The sequence below is a fragment of the Stegodyphus dumicola genome, chromosome 8 (assembly GCF_044657685.1).
Source record: "Stegodyphus dumicola isolate Sdum_Otavi_A_Nest chromosome 8, ASM4465768v1".
NCBI lineage: Eukaryota > Metazoa > Arthropoda > Arachnida > Araneae > Eresidae > Stegodyphus > Stegodyphus dumicola.
In genome coordinates this window covers 32,915,233-32,931,096 of record NC_140775.1, presented here as the reverse complement: position 1 = coordinate 32,931,096, position 15,864 = coordinate 32,915,233, and positions in this window count along the sequence as shown.

Here is a 15,864-nt window from a genome sequence, read left to right as displayed (position 1 = left end):
TATTTTTACCATGCCTTCCAACGTAAATTGTAAAGAAGTGAGGTCAGATTTGCAGCTTGAATTAATTGAGTTGCAATCTAACAATCATCTCAAGCAGTTGTTTCTAAATATACCAAAGTTACAGTTTTACAAATCATTATCGAAAGTAAGTTTCCAAAATTTAATATCTTATGCCCAGAAAATCAGTGCTATTTTTGCTTCATCTTATTTACATGAACAAGTGTTTTCAACTATGAAGCTTAGAAAGAATTAATATAACTGTAAAAATAATTAAAAGATAGTAATATTATTTTCACAATGCAAGTACTAAAATGAAAATAATCAGTGTAGGTCTCTTGCAGTTGAAGTCCTTGTCAAACCAGCGTTTCCACACATTAAATGGAAAACTAATAATAATCAATATCTCTTTTACAATATAAAAATGAAAACTCTGCTATAAACAGTTTTTTTTTTTTTTTTTAGTTTGCAAACAATGATGTATATAAATCGAGTAGAAGCTTATTGGATGTCTATATTTGTATTAAATGAAGAAGGTTTATGTGCTTGATAAACTTATTATCTTCTACATTTTTAAAGCATATAATTAGAATTTATATCTATAATTTCGGGAATAGTAGAAATAACCTTGCTTTCAGTAGAAATTTCATTTTTGTTTTCTGAATGTAGCTCCAAATACTCTCTCAGTTCATCGCAAATTAAAATAACTATAAATTTTGGCCCTCTGAAATACGCAATGAAAACATGCCCTGGCAGAGCCAGGGCTTAATTTCTAAGATTAGAAGTGCCGGAACCGTATGGAAGACCGTCAGCAAAGAGGATCAAGAGTAAATAAATAAATAAAATGATTATTAAACTCGTTAATAATTTTTTAATTAAATAGTTAATTATTATCAAATTAATTAATAGCTATTTAATGTTTATAAATTGTAATTTAATCAATAATTATTATATAATTAATTACTAATTATAATTTAATTGATAATTAATTATTATTTATTGAAATAATTAAAGATTGAAGTAATTAAATAAATAAAATTAAATTAAATGTAAAGAGATAAATTGAAATTTAATAAGCAATTTTTAATATAATTTTATTGTTAAAATAAAATTTCCGAGATAAAATATCTACTGAAATTGTTATTTACATAGCGTTCTGGCTAGAATTATGATTTATTACAAAAAGTAAGAAGCTCCGGAGCCGAAATCCGGTGGGCCCCGGCCCAATTTAAACTGTGATCATAGGGGGGAAGTTCTTTTATCATCACAAAAATTAAATATACTTAAAGTGTTGCTGATGAAAATTCCAGGGCGAAATAGAGTGAGGGTATAAGCGAGTGGAAACAAAAAATGTGGGGAATCTTGGTAAGAGAAAACTTTCTCTTTGACCGCGGCTCACTGCGGATATAATTATAGCCATCAAGCATGTGTGTCAGGGGTAAAATGAGTCCTGAATCTGACTCCCTAAGGATGAATGTAAAGTTGCTGATTACGCTTTCCCGCTTCCCCATTAGTGGATACTGTGGGAAGACGATGTGTAGGACTGGCTTAAGCAGTTTATCTGAGCATTTCACTCTTATTGTACTCGATGTCCTTAACGCCCGTTTAAGAACACAAATTTTCATTCCTGCGAGGATAACTAACTGTAAGCTTCGATAACAATACACTAGATGCGATGGCATGGCGAGAAATTTAAGCGTTCCTAAACAAACTTCTCCAAAATTATTGCCCTTCTTAAAGGGAACGGTTTCCGCATGTGAGTGAGGGAAGTTTATATGAACGTCTCATGTTCTCATGAGTTCATATTTCTAGGGAGACAGAGTATTGCAAGGTCTGCTTATTGTTAAAGTAAAACGTTAGGAATTCTAAATTTTTTTCCTTTTAGGTTGTGGTTCAATTTTATAAAAAGAAGTACGGGAGCTCATCTTAGTTAGGGCTCCGGTGCGCTCCAGCTAGAATTGTAGTTTATTTTAAAAATTGAGAAGTACCGAAGCCCGACTCCCGTGGGCTCCGGCACAATTTAAGCACTGGGCAGAGCAAAACCATCAACATATTTTCTATGAATTCGCCACCGATTCAGAGATCTACGACCGTATTTTTCGTTTAAATGCGAAAAAATTAGGGGCGAAAACACATATAAAGCCACTACTACTTAGAACGTCAACTGGACAAGCCTGATTGACGACGGGGCAACACTTTTCCCCGCGCTTCCGACGACTTCCGTACTCAGAGAATATGGGATGTCGGGTAGACCTATTTTTTACCAGCAGCTACATCTGACGGCTTACAAACTGCTGCCGACTCCCGTAGCCTAGAATAGGCATCCTGGACGTGTAGCAACACAAAGCATTGCTACAAGAAAGCTGAACTTTATTGTCGGTTTCTGTTGCAACATCTATTACTAATTCCTGAACGTCGACAGCGCGACTACAAAGATTCGAAACAATGAAATCAAAAATAGCACATAACGTCAATTTTAAAAACTAATCAACTATTGTGTTTTCGTTCTTTTGAGGAGGACGAAAATCGAGACTAAAGTCCAGACATAATGCCTCCATACCTCATAGTTTCTCAGAACAGACTAATTAATTTTCTGCCTTTCGACACTGCCTTAAGACACTTATCATGATTAAAAGACTTATATCAGATTCATCTTCATTCTTTACAACTTTTAAAGAAAGAATTCATTAATTTACTAATTTGAGAACCAAAAAAAGATACCCTCTTTAATTTTCTTTTTATTAACTGTGGGAAATTTTATTTTAGGGATTTGTAATAACCGTATATTTACCTACTATCTTCACTAAATTTTAAAATCAAATTTTATGCGGAAATTGTGCAAGTTCTCTTTCTGAGACATTGTTCAAAAAGTACAGTATTAATCCTTGAAGTTCCCGTGTCTCTTTGATTTTGTTGCAAAATTTCAAGCTTGACTTTATGATAAATTAAGGTCGCGAAATAGGTTATTTGAGCTAGAGTGACTGAAAATGAGAAATTAACATCTGACATTAGAAACAGTATAATAGCGTCAATAAAAATTCGATTGTAAAAGGATAGAACCTGATTGGAAAAAAATTACTTCATCTTAAAAATCTGTGTCCAAAATGTGTAAAAAGCATTGAAAATATTTTCCCACGTATACATGTAACTGGTTTAAAATCATCACTACAGAATTTTCCGCAATGGAAGAAAAAAAAGGGGGGATAAGAAAATGATATCTGGAATCGATGAATTATTATCATACGGTTTCTTTATTGTATGTTTCAAATTTTATAAATACCACGTTTTTACAGCTAGCTACCTGAATTTTCTTAACTTTTGTATTTCTAGGAATATTTAAATAATTTGGCTTTCGTTTTATTTCTTTAATTATTCTTCAAAAGTATAATATTTAAATTTACTAGTTAACCATGATCATGCAATAGCCTTCAAATTTAGTTCATTCATTGCGAAATGGTAAACAAAATGTAAATATGGTGCAAAGAACTGCAACACATGTTTATTTTTCACTTTTGTAACCTGTGAACGTTTCACTTACTATAATTCCGAAAAAGTCAAATAAAATTTAATATGGAATGTGGTTTCCTCTGATTTTGATGTAAGTTCCAATGGTTCATCAAGGTTTTCGGGTGTAATCTACCGTAACAAATGTCAGACTGCCATTCCTAAAGATAAGCAGTTTGCATCTTTTTAGAGAGTAATTGAGGAGGGCAGAAGTATCTTTTCCAATGGTAGCCTGAAGACTCATGAGATTTAGCTTTCGCATACAAGGAATGCCTTCGCTCTTGAAATACTTGTCCCTCAGTGCGAGCCATACCAGTGGCTGAGTGGTTGAGACCGCTGAATTCTTGAAGTTTGACTCGAGTTTCATTCCAGGCAAAGTGCTAGGCGAATGTTTGGTTTTCGCGGTTTTCCCCCACATGTAACGTGAATACGAAACATTTCCCCTCCCATTTAACCATGGAGGTAGGAAAGGGAGGAGGAGCCATTCCGCGCTAGAAGTGAAGCACTGCTTTGACGCTTGGGTCACCAGACGGTGTGTTCTTTGTTTACATTCAGAAGCTCGCTTGACAAGATTCTGATAGTATTTCGACACACGACAGTTCCATAGAAATCGAAAAAGGGACACTCTTGCATGAAAAAAACATTCATAGTGTGATGGATAATGGCAGTTTGTATAGTTTACTGACATTTACACAAAAATCTTGGTTATTTTTCGATAACTAACAACAGCGATTTTGATTATGAATTTGTTTTATAAAATTCTAAGCTGTTGCACTACAAAAATATAGATTTTAAGAAAATTTCTAAAAGAGATCTGCCAAAATTTATTTTCTAGAAGATTTGAAAATTTTGAAACTTGATGGCTAAATGTAAATATAAAATTATGTATATTAAAATATTTGTAATTAGGCACATAGGTCAGATTAAGTTTTTATTAAATAGAGTAACGCATGCAAGGGCTATCTGCCTAAAGAGAGAGATGCCATCGTGGAGGAATTTTGAAGAAAAACTGACCTTTGAATGGGTATTAAAAATAATACTTATAATTTTCATTCAAATTATATTCATATATATTTTTTATGTAAAACTTTCGGGTGTATGCTAAATTAGTGTAAATTACTTTACACGAAAAATATGAGTGAATGCACAGAAATTAAAAATTTGCACATGCAGGAAATGATAAATAGGAAATATGTATGGGTATTTATGCATGTGCTTGCAAAAAGCATGTATCTGCCTTTGACAAAATACTTAAATATTCATTAAATTATTTATAAATGTATTTGAAATGAAGAATTTATTCACTTATAAACAACTGTGAAAGTACTGTGAAGAAATCTAATGATTAAATGTATCTAATTTATAATGATTATAAATGTTATCTAAATATATAATAACTTTAATATTGAATTGTAAACATAAATTGAAATCCTGTTGACAAATACGTTATAAAACTATTTAAGCAAGAATTGTTCGTATTGGAAAGCAATCTGTTAAAAGGTATTGTAAAGCAAATGCTATGAGATGCACACTTAAGAACGTAATAAAGAGTTTTGGAATATGTATTGTTGAAATGAAGGGTAAAAAAAAAAAAAAATCTGATAAGTATAATTAAAAGAATTATTCCCTTTACATTTTATAATAACTCAGTTACAAGTTTTAAATAATACTTAAAAAAAAAAAAAACTTATTTTATTCCCTTTCAGAAATGTTCAGAGAAAGTCAAATACTATTTAATACCTATTTAATTATTAGGAATTAGCGAAATACTTCTTTAAAGTATTTCGCTAATTCCTAATAATTCTCTAATTTAAAATGAACCGAATAGAGCATTAATTATAAATTGACTTACATTTTTCGATTTAAAAGAAGCCAAAAAATCATGTCATATTTAAGAAAGTATTTTAGGAAGAAGCTCTATAAATAGAAAAGAAATAATGCATAATTTTAATATTAATAATACAATAAACTTTGATCTTAATTTTTGTACCTTAACCGAATAAAATCAAATTACCGTAATTTTTTTTTCTAATTTAATTAACGAAAACTTGTGAAAATATTTCATTCAAATTAAACCATTCTGAGAAAACTGTCCTGTGAAAAGTATAGCATTTAATTCCGTTCAGAATGAAATGTTGTTTAAAAATATGTTGTTTTCACATACTTAGGACTCTGAAGTGTTGTAGAAAAAGAAAATATATACATTTATATGTATATTTGCGACGTAATTACAAAATATTTACACCCGAACGCGTCAAATCCCATAGAACTCAATGGTAAATGACCCAATGTTTTGGTCACCACGTAGGGATCGCCGGTGCTTCAGAGCAGGGTACGGAGAAACTTGTTTAGGGCGACTCCTTCTTACTTCCTACCCAGGACTTAAGCTCATAGAGCTTTTCCCCCTGAAGCAGAAAGTGAGAAGTGATGACGTAGCCATGATGACGCTGAGCGCGCCAATATAATTCACAGCTTGGAAATTAGCGTTTTTGAACCAGCGTTTAAAATGAGCTGTGTGTGAAAGATAGCTATAATTTGGAAGAGGCAATGTTACTGCTTTATGAATTTTAGACTGAACCATTAAAAAATTTAATATTGCTTACTCAATTTTAAAATAATAGATAAAATGTGCTACTCTTTTAACATAAAATTCCGTGGTTTTTTTTATTTTTATTTGCAGGTTTTTTTATTTAATGCACGTTTAATTCTAATCATTTCTTTATTTGCATGCTAACTGAGAGAATTTGTATGCTGCTTCTAAGATAACTATAATAGCAGCTATTTAAATTTACTCAAAAAACAACATTACATTGACATAGGTTTAAACATATATGACATATATGGCAACATTTCTGCTAACCTACGTTTGATTTTTTGCCTAATTGTAAATTTTACATTGTTATAATTCTCTTCCGATTCAATATAATAGATATTTTTTAAATAATTTTGTAATTTATACTTATATCTATATTACAATTAAATAAATGTATATAAGATTGTTACCTTAATTTTGACAAAATAGCTTTATTCAGAGTACCTAAAACAGTTATTTAATTTTTGAAAAGTGTGAGTAAAGGAAGCAGGTCTTTTTATGCCAATTATTTTGATGTTTTATACTATTATATTTTATCTAGAATGCTAATCTAGCACAAAATCTAATCAATAATTAGTCACAAAGGATACGATAAAAATAACTTTAACAAGTACTTTACAAAATTAGTTTGTTAAATACTTGTTATTCTTGTTGGTACTATTTTGGTACTATTCATAATACCGAAGAGGCCCACCAGCGGCCAAGCGGTAAAGTCGCTGAACACTGGTAGTTCGGTCCGAGGTTCTAATCTGGCGAACGGGCTGGCTGCATGGGTGTTTTCGTGGTTTTCCCCATGTGTAATGTGTATACGAGCCAGTTTCCCTTAGAAAGTCCTCCACGAAGGCATCCCTCCCCTTAGGCAGATAGCTCTAGTGTGCTTTGCCATAATTAAATACACACATACACATAATACCGAAGATATTATCGATTAACTCATAGAAGTCAGATGCTTTCTGATTTCCTGTGGGATAGAGTATACCTTTTGCGGTACTTTTTGAAAATAATGTTTTCTCTGGAGCGACTTTTTGTCTCTTGTTTCCCTTGACCATTAAATAATTTGGTTTTAGTTTGTGACACAATTTGATCTCTTTTCAATCTTTATTTAAAACCTCTTTAATAATATCAAAATTTAAAACAGTTACATCTTCTAAAACAAATCCTCTATCTAAAAAGCGGTTTCTCAGTAATCTAAGGCAGAGCGCGAAATGAGACCTCTGATTAAAACAAACTGCACATTTTGAAAAGAACCAACTTAGTCCAGTTTAGAGTCATAGCAGAGTTTTCAATCTATATGCATTTCGTCGAAACTGAGAACGCACATTTTTTCTACAGAATACAAATATTCGCCTCTTTTCTTCTTTAGAGTAAGAACATTACTTTGAATTCTTGGACTACACTAAAATTTAGAAAACACTAAAAAATAAAATAAACACCATTTCTTTAATTTGATAATACCAGGTAAAGATATTCCAATTTTTTTTCTTTCCAAAAATCATAGCTTTAAGATGACAGAGCTCTTATGACGATGCTACGTGAAATATTTTCACTAGTCCACCTGATTTTTTTCTTCTTTTTCAGTAATGCATTAATCTGCGTCTTTATAAAAATAAGCTTTAGACATTTTTCAAAATTCTCCGATTTGTGCTCCCCCGCCCAAATTTCGCTATTTGAGATTTTAATTTCTGATACCAATTTCTGTCTAGATGTCGTCCACCTTCTTTGTCGCTAAACAAACATTCTAAAATTGTTTTTTTCTCTATTTTTCAATACTTTAATACAATTTAATACAATTTTCTAAGGATATTATTTTGTTCTTCAAATTATCAATGCATTTTTGTTTATCCTTAAACATTCAGGATGATCTACATTTTCATTTGTGAGTTTTATTTCAAAATCATTAAAATTTGATTCATTATTGTCATCATCAATTTCGATTTATTATTGCCATCATAATTTACTTTCGGCACAGCATTCCATTCCAACAGTTTCTTTTTGTGGCTATCCAAACAAGCGATTTTTCATATCATCTTCATAAACACTGCATAGAAAATGTTCGCTGCAAATTTTTCCGCTCTTCGCATTAATAAAATCTTCTCTTTGACATTTGTGTATCCATACTTTCTTCAAAAGCAAACTCTCATTTGGATCCTTTGGTCCCATGAAATAAAATATCTCATCCTTTCATACTTCTGTAAGTGCTACGGCACGTTACTGCAGCGCAAAAAGCCATATTACGTAAACGATACTTTACAATATAGAATTTAAAATAAAAACTGACTAAAATTACATATATATAAATTATTTTAAATATATACATTATTAGAAAACAGATATATATATTATTAAAATTAATTTGGGATATGTAACCTCTAGAAAATCGTTTCGCAGCTCAATGAAAATACTGTTTTAAACGCGGGAAATCAGGACAGGTGGCATCACAGTGACGTCAGATTATTGCCTGTTACGTCCCCCCATTAGGCTCGCGTCGGCGAGGAGTCGAACAAAGAAATGAGCTAGCCCTTCTATTTATCCCTGTTCCTACCTCCATGGTTAAATGCATGGAGGTAGAAAGTAAGAAGGAGTCGCCCTAAACAAGTTTCTCCGTACCCTGGTCTGAAGCACCGGCGATCCCTACGTGGTGACCAAAACATTGGGTCATTTACCATTGAGTTCTATGGGATTTGACGCGTTCGGGTGTAAATATTTTGTAATTACGTCGCAAATATACATATAAATGTATATATTTTCTTTTTCTACAACACTTCAGAGTCCTAAGTAAGTGAAAACAACATATTTTTAAACAACATTTCATTCTGAACGGAATTAAATGCTATACTTTTCACAGGAAAGTTTTCTCAGAATGGTTTAATTTGAATGAAATATTTTCACAAGTTTTCGTTAATTAAATTAGAAAAAAAAATTACGGTAATTTGATTTTATTCGGTTAAGGTACAAAAATTAAGATCAAAGTTTATTGTATTATTAATATTAAAATTATGCATTATTTCTTTTCTATTTATAGAGCTTCTTCCTAAAATACTTTTTTAAATATGACATGATTTTTTGGCTTCTTTTAAATCGAAAAATGTAAGTCAATTTATAATTAATGCTCTATTCGGTTCATTTTAAGTTAGAGAATTATTGGGAAAATAGTATTTGACTTTCTCTGAACATTTCTGAAAGGGAATAAAATAAGTTCTTTTTTTTTTTTTTTTTAAGTATTATTTAAAACTTGTAACTGAGTTATTATAAAATGTAAAGGGAATAATTCTTTTAATTATACTTATCAGATTTTTTTTTTACCCTTCATTTCAACAATACATATTCCAAAACTCTTTATTACGTTCTTAAGTGCGCATCTCATAGCATTTGCTTTACAATACCTTTTAACAGATTGCTTTCCAATACGAACAATTCTTGCTTAAATAGTTTTATAACGTATTTGTCAACAGGATTTCAATTTATGTTTACAATTCAATATTAAGGTTATTATATATTTAGATAACATTTATAATCATTATAAATTAGATACATTTAATCATTAGATTTCTTCACAGTACTATCACAGTTGTTTATAAGTGAATAAATTCTTCATTTCAAATACATTTATAAATAATTTAATGAATATTTAAGTATTTTGTCAAAGGCAGATGCATGCTTTTTGCAAGCACATGCATAAATACCCATACATATTTCCTATTTATCATTTCCGGCATGTGCAAATCTTTAATTTCTGTGCATTCACTATATTTTTCGTGTAAAGTAATTTACACTAATTTAGCATACATCCGAAAGTTTTACATAAAAAATATACATGAATATAATTTGAATGAAAATTATAAGTATTATTTTTAACACCCACTCAAAGGTCAGTTTTTCTTCAAAATTCCCCCACGATGGCATCTCTCTCTTTAGGCAGATAGCCCTTGCATATGTTACTCTATTTAATAAAAACTTAATCTGACCTATGTGCCTAATTACAAATATTTTAAAATACATAATTTTATATTTACATTTAGCCATCAAGTTTCAAACTTTTCAAATCTTCTAGAAAATAAATTTTGGCAGATCTCTTTTAGCAATTTTCTTAAAATCTATATTTTTGTAGTGCAACAGCTTAGAATTTTATAAAACAAATTCATAATCAAAATCGCTGTTGTTAGTTATCGAAAAATAACCAAGATTTTTGCGTAAATGTCAGTAAACTATACAAACTGCCATTATCCATCACACTATGAATGTTTTTTTCATGCAAGAGTGTCCCTTTTTCGATTTCTATGGAACTGTCGTGTGTCGAAATACTATCAGAATTTTGTCATGCGAGCTTCTGAATGTAAACAAAAAACACACCGTCTGGTGACCCAAGCTTCAAAGCAGTGCTTCACTTCTAGCGCGGAATGGCCCCTCCTCCCTTTCCTACCTCCATGCATTTAACAAAGCCCTCCACGGAGGCACTCCTCCTTTTATGCAGATAACCAGTATGTGCTTTGCCATATTCAAATAACTTAACCTTTAGTGCGAACGAGCATTATCCTTCATGAGAGAAATGTCTAGCTCAGTAGTTCCCAAACCTTTTCGCGTCGCGATTGCTTTTCCCAATTAAAATTTTTCCATGGCCGTCTACCCTATGTAAAAGTGTGATTAAGTATATGACTAAGTAAGTAAGAGAGAAAAAAATAAATAAAATTCGCGTTTCTTCATTATTTAACACTTTCTTTTTACTTTATTTACATTAAATTAATAATTAATGGGATGGATGAGCCTACAAATCACTAGAAAGAGGATATTCAAAATTCTGTCAATTCCATGTTGCCAAATTTTGCTCTTAAACCGTTGTCGAAAGATAACTCGATAAGATTCTTTTCTTCCTCAGAAGTAAATTCGGATGAGACACTATTTTTAAATGAATCTTGAATCTGTGCAAACCTATCGAAATTTTCATTTTGAAAGTATTTCTCAAACCAATTAATTAGCAGTGATAGGTGCCCTTAATACATGTTTTTTGTATCTTGAGAAAGACCAAGTTCATCTGATGATAAAAATTGCTGTAATACTAAAAAACAATCTTTTTCTGCATCTTCATTTAACGTGATAAAAACATTGCCACGAGAGCGGCATCGTGACTGCTATAGTATAAAAAAGACGAGTGTTCGACTCCCATATCCTAGCACAGTTTTTTAAAAAACCTTACTTTCAATGGACGAGATTATATAAAATACCTGATTCAGTGCCAGACTCAGATGCTTTGACGCAAAGGATTCTGTATGAATAATGCAGTAGATCTATGGTGCATTTGGCCCAAGGCCCAAGGCGATATTTTCCGGAGTACCTTTGCAACTTAATGCAATTACCTCCACAACTTCATTAAGAAAACTGAAGTGATTAAGAAAGAGCAATGGCTAAAGGGTATTGAACAAAACCGTAAGGGGTTAAACGAAGAGGAGCTGGATAAGGAGTAACGGTGCATTTGGTGATCATGGATGCCTGTAATGCTCCACAGCAGCCAGATACGGACCCAGCTCCATCAGTACAGACACCAACGTACATAAGGCAATTAAAATTATTTTCAGAGATGAATATATTAAGAATCTCGAAAACGCCCTAAGCCTTCGCTCCTGCAGTGATATGTTTACAAAACAGAAAGTCTTCTTTAATACTATCACCATCTGTAAACCGTACATAGCATATCGAATGAGCATCCTAATTATTATGCGTAGCCTCATTTAGCTGCGATAAAAATTCTATTCCTGTAATTTTTTTAATTAATTGATCATTGATCTCCGTTTGTTATATTCTCCGACTAATTATGTGGCAAAGGCACTTTTAAACGCGATTCTGTAACTTGTAACTTTGTAAGATGCTAGTAAAACTTTGTTTGGTACTGATGCAGTCTTAAAAAATGTATTTTTTGTTGTTTCAATTCTGTTAAAATTTCACGGATTTTACCAACTGTGCTGTGGTGATTAGCATATAGCGCTTCAATTTACTTAGAAGCATACACTCCACTGCTGAAACTTTCATACACAGTACACATTGTGGTCTCTCTTCAGCATTCATTTCTGTTGATGTAAAACCAAACTGTAATATTTTCGTTTCTTCATAGTCGTGCCATTGGTTGAAGACACGCTTTCTTTTATGTGCACTATTATGTTTATTAATTATTATTACGTTCAAAATAGGTCCGTCATCAAAGATACGAGATCACAAAACTATTTATCAAAGACAACAGACAGGAAGTAATATAACATTAACTATACTGCATAAAGTAATTTATATTACTGTTTATTTATATGAAGGGCTGAATTTAATTTCACTGTGCTTAGATTATAAATCGACTGATTAAATCAAACCGACAACGCCTGCCGACAACTGAGCAATCCAAATCTGTCGCAAAGCTCTACGCAACCTCGACGTGTCTATATTACTGGGCAACCTAAGTTGAGAACATTGGATACAATAGAAAGTCTATGCGTCCGCTGTAGAATATATTTCTACCATTTCGAGATGTCATACTGTAAAGATTACTCTAAGAAATATAAGAAATATAAGTATTAATGAGCAAAGAGAGCGGAATGAAAAAAAATTGTGTGAAATGATTATAATGATGAAAAATAGAACGATAGAAAAATGTATGAAACGATGAGCAAAAAGAACCGAATGGAAAACAAATATGTGAAATATTTGCATCCAGCTTTTTATTTAAAAATGGTATTGTTAAAATATGTCAAAAATATGTCAATCATTCGATGACCAATATGAAGACATCCCCTTTTTTGGCATAACTGGCGAATTCTCGATGAGAAAAACAATTAAAGCATTCATTGACTGAGTCTGCTTCATCTTTGACATATATGACTGACTGACTGACTGATAACTTATAACCAGAATACCACTGAGATTAGTAGTTTATCTTGCTCAATCAAATTTATGCCGGATGGGCACAATAACATAGAACTATCTTCACATAATGTCCGCAGTAAGGAGGAGAAAGACGGATAAAGAATAGGAAGACCAGCAACGCAAGAGCTCACTAGCAAGTACCCGGCCCAGTAAAGGCGTGACTAAGTGGGAGTCATAAAATGAGTGTAGAATGTGAATAAAACTAGTGAATTTAAGAAATACACAGTACAATAAATGAGTAAGATACAAAATTAAGAATGCTAATAAACACATTGGGTACATTATTTACAGGTGGGCACTAGGTGGGAAAGTTCGGGTCCCTGATAAGGTGGGCCGCAAGTGCGCGCAGTTTGGCGTCCTCATTCAATATTTCGTAGTAATTAGGTAAAGATATCAAAATTTCTCATATGGTCACAGTTCAGAGCTTTCGTGAAGAATTTCCTGTTGATCTTATTCAGGTGCTCTTCTAGAGTGTCCAGTTTTAAGTCACAGTGCAGTGTAGCATTGCTCACAAAAAAAGTGAGCATGGGTGATAAGCCTTAAGACTTTGTTTTGCATGATTTGAAGTCTTTTTATATCCTCCTTGGTAGCCGTGCACCAGGCCGGCGACGCATAAGTCATCAATGGCCTAATTGCCGTGATATAAACTAGCCTCTTTTTCCTGAGGTCTAAGCTAGAATAATTACTCAATATAGGGATGAGACTATTTACAACAGTGAAAATTTTTCTTCTGACCTCTGGTATATGATCTCCCCATTTTAATCTTTCATTTAGCATTACTCCTAAATATTTCGCCTTACTAACTCTAGGAATCTCCTCAGAGAATAAGAAGAGCTTGCTATTAATAGTCAACTGTGTATTTTTCCTCCTTATCAATAATAATTGCGACTTGCTGGCATTAATAGCAATTCTCCAAGTCGTACACCACTTTTCTACCACTGGTAGAAGCTCCTGTAATTTCTTGATTGCATGGTGTGCGTTTGCGGACTTTACGGCTAATGCGTATCGTCCGCATAGCACCCAAGAAAGTGATTTCTGCCAATGTGAGCCCTAGGGAAGTCATGAACATAAAATAAATACAGGAAGGGCCCTAAAATGGACCCCTGTGGGACGCCTGCATTCATGGTGCGTAAACTGGAGATGTCCTTTCCAATATTCACAGTGAATTTCCTATTAGTGATGAAAGACATAATTAGCTGAATCAGCTCTCTATCCATAGGGAGATTTATAAGTTTATAAATAAGCCTTTCATGCCAGACGCGGTCGAATGCCTTCGCTACGTCTAGCATGAGTAAGGCGACATTTTGTTTCTTGTGAAGCGCATCCTCACAAAACTCGACGAGCCGAACCAGCTGCTTCGTTGTTGAAAGCTTTCTCCGGAAACCAAATTGTTCCGGAGGCAGTAATTCAATATAGTTTTTCAATCTGCTGTAGATTAATCTCTCAAAGACCTTTTTTAGTCCCGGAAGCAAGCTAATGGGCAACATATATGTATAATTTCAAAACCTCATATAAGGCTGAATAACCACTAAGCAGTTTCGCTAAGATTATTGTAATGAGTGTTTTTGTCAAATTACGGGTGCATTTTCCTAATAAATCCGGTAACGAAATTGTTACTTTTACTGTTGATATGAATGGCATTTCTGCAACAAGCATAAATCTCATGAAATTCGACTTGATAGAAAATAGTGTACTTCCGACTCTGGGGAAAAAGCGACCTCTGAAAATCGGTACAGGCAAACCCATATCAAACGACAGGATGAGCTAACTTTATCAACAATACGAAGAAAAGTTCATGGTTTTTTTACGGATTGAGCCATGAAAAGGTCATTCTAGCCTTACACATGCTCTCAGGTTAGACTGTATAACGTAATAGAGGTATAACGTAATCATATGGCGCAATTGAGAAGTGGCAGCATTGCCGACTTGCGTTCGCAAGAATATTCTGCACTCGTGACTTTACTTTTATGCAAGGTCATGTAAAAATAAAAGACAGAAAAAAAATCTAGATATTTTTAGCTTCTCACTTTGTTTTTCGTTTAGTTAGATCAAATGTCTTGGTTCAGTTACTTATGAAACTTTTGTAATATTTCGCGGCGCCCTTGTGAAGAAGCCACAATTCCCCGCGGAGCACAGTTTGGACGCACTCTAGCTCACTGGTGCAGCACAGATTCTCACAAAGTTCTCCGGATTTACTTGATTTCAATAATTTAATCTCTTCATCACATTATCTATTTTAAATATGTGTCAATTAGGGCAATATCAAGAACATCCAGCTCATGTTATCACGTTGCTACGACTAATTTAACTATCTTACTCGGCTAGTCATGCGTTCTCATTCTCTCCAGTTTTCAGGATATACCAAAAATTTTCAATCGAATTGTAATCCGAAAAGTGTAGTGAGCACCTAATTTGTTCAGTACTTTCATTATCAAAGTTATCCTAAACAAGATTCGTTTCATGTGGGCAAGCATTGTCTTCTATCAGTTCCCGGTGATCATAGCACTATCTATGAACATGAGAAAATTCGATGCATTTATTCCAGTAGAAAATCTACCATGACCATCACATTACCACAGCTAAAGATATGGCATTCAGCGATGTTGATAGATTAGCTACTTATTTCTTGTTGCTTCCAAACCAATTGCGTATTATTCAGAATAAGTCCGATTTATCTGTTATGAAGAATTTTCACCATTGAGCTTAGGACCAAATCAGTGCTGAAGGCACCATTTTTATTATGCTTGTCTGGCAGAATGTCTAATATATATAAAAATGTCTAAATACAGATTTTTTTCATACAGACTCCGCTTCACTGTACTAGTGGGTATTAATTGTTCTACAACTAAAGTACCAGTAGCTGATGCTAT